The sequence below is a fragment of the Galeopterus variegatus genome, unplaced genomic scaffold (genome assembly GCF_000696425.1).
Source record: "Galeopterus variegatus unplaced genomic scaffold, G_variegatus-3.0.2 Scaffold10195, whole genome shotgun sequence".
NCBI classification, from domain to species: domain Eukaryota; kingdom Metazoa; phylum Chordata; class Mammalia; order Dermoptera; family Cynocephalidae; genus Galeopterus; species Galeopterus variegatus.
In genome coordinates this window covers 49,389-51,511 of record NW_007736306.1, presented here as the reverse complement: position 1 = coordinate 51,511, position 2,123 = coordinate 49,389, and the positions used below count along the sequence as shown (strand labels likewise).

The following is a 2,123-nucleotide window of genomic DNA, read 5'->3' as shown; positions in this document are numbered from 1 at the left end:
CCAGACATGATTTTAAATTTCCATAGTCAATTTTCCTCAATTTCTAGTTACTCTTCCCTTATTCATTTAGAGCCTTTTTTTTTCACATGTTAAATTTCAGTCATATTACATTAGGGCTGCCTGGCCTTAACTTAGAATAAACTTATTCTGTAAAATGACAGTTAAAATCAGCAAAACAAAATGTCATTGTGAACTGCCTTATGCTTTTGTGGACAAAGATGATAAAAATCTGCTGTATGATCTTTCACAATTGGGTTGACAGATCATTGGCCAAATTTCTGTTAATCCCCAGTTTAAAATTACTAAAGCAATAAACACAGGACAATGAGCAATATGTTAAATGAATCAATAAATTAAATTTAGTTAGTTGTTTAAAAGTGGCAAAATATATCATAAAAAGCAACAAAAAATATTAAATAAATGAAATTACCATGTCTTGAATTATTTTTGAGAGACACATATGTGTATATTTGCACAACTCTCCTTGTCAAAAATAAATAGGTGAGCAAGGACAGAAACACTTAAGCTAACTCAAAATTAATTTATTTGAGGCTTTACCTTTATTACTCTTCAATCTGATGTCCATTTTCATGTTTCCCATTTATATTAGAACAAATAGAAGAAATATACTGCTAGGTACCAATCAGGGGCTTATTAATTAAATGTTCAGGTGAATTTATAATTATTCATTCTAAAGTATTTTTTACTGGAGTCAAAGCTCTCTTCAACATTAGATTGAATAAATGACATTCACTAACCTAAAACACAGCATTCACATGTTGACAGCTTAGCAAAAATTGGTACAAAGGCAAATGTGTTTTCAGCCAGATCTTCAGAGAAACAGTTAAGTGTTGAAGTAGCATGGTATAAAGAAAAAGTAGTATACTCTTTGTTTTTGCTAGCGTAAAGTTTCCATGTGTGGAAAATTGAGCCCATTGGGCGTTATTTATAAATACAGAGAAGTTTACAGGGTCAGGATTAAGGAGTAAGTATGTTGTACTAATTTTAAATGACTTCCCTAAAACAACATAAAAAGTCTTTAATCAGTGAATGCCATATGAAATATGAACTGCTAATGCTGCAAATCGCTTCTTCCTATTGTGAAAATTTAGGTTCTGTTTCAATCATAGCAACTAGTCATCCCCCAAAATTAGTGTTATAAAATTAACATACCTTTGTCTTTTTTCTTGTCCTAATATTCACACATTTTACATCACAAACAAGTATTAGGTTAACATTTTTCAGATAGCTAGATGTGGTGCTGAAAGTGTTAAACACATTGGCTTTGGAGTGTGAGGTAAACAGAATAATGTTCCCTTTCCCCGTCTCAAGGTTGTCCAAGTTCTGACCCCTGGGACCTGTGAATGTTACCTCACCTAGTCAAAGAGTCTTTACAAGTGTGATTAAGTTAAGCATGTTTAAAACATTCTGTAAGCTTTTCTTTTACTCTTAGAAAAAATGTAAAATGTATTATACAATATTAATAGTCTAATCCTTGCTTGGCTCTCAAGCCTCATCTCTTCCCCGTTTACTGCAAGTCTCACTTTCTTCTTACCTTCAAGTATGCCTGCCTTCCTAATCCCATAGGACTTATTACTCCACTAGACTATAGTTCTTCCTAGAATGCGCTACACAAGTAACATGAATCTCATCACTTGTTAAATATTATTTTCTTTGTAAAATCTTCCTTAACTCTCCAGATTCAGTTATCTTTTCATAGCTCCTCCCTTCAGAGTCATATGTATTAATAACTGATGAGATTAACTCTCATCAGTAAAATATTCTCATAGAACAAATAAAAATCTCCAAAATGTTCACCAAAATTTAAAAGAAAACTTAATAACAAAACATTTCACTCTGTGAAAGAAGGTGACGATGTAAAAAGGCAATGATTCAAATTAAAGTAGAAAGAAACAGATGAGAAAAAAATGATTGACAAGGAAACCTTAGAAAAGAACTGGAAGAAAAAAATCATGCAAATAAAAATGAAAATGGCAAGGAGCATAAGCAAAAAATATATACAGCAGAATCTAAGAATATACAAAAAGATAAACAGCAACATAAAAGAATGGCAATTTTAAAAGAATTACATAAAGGATTAGAAAAAACAATGATAGTTATAG

At 31.3% G+C, this 2,123-nt stretch overlaps 1 pseudogene; it reads left to right on the top strand.

The window, feature by feature from the left end:
- The window catches only part of LOC103609853, a 16,069-nt pseudogene that overhangs the window by 12,476 nt on the left and 1,470 nt on the right, over window positions 1–2,123 (top strand).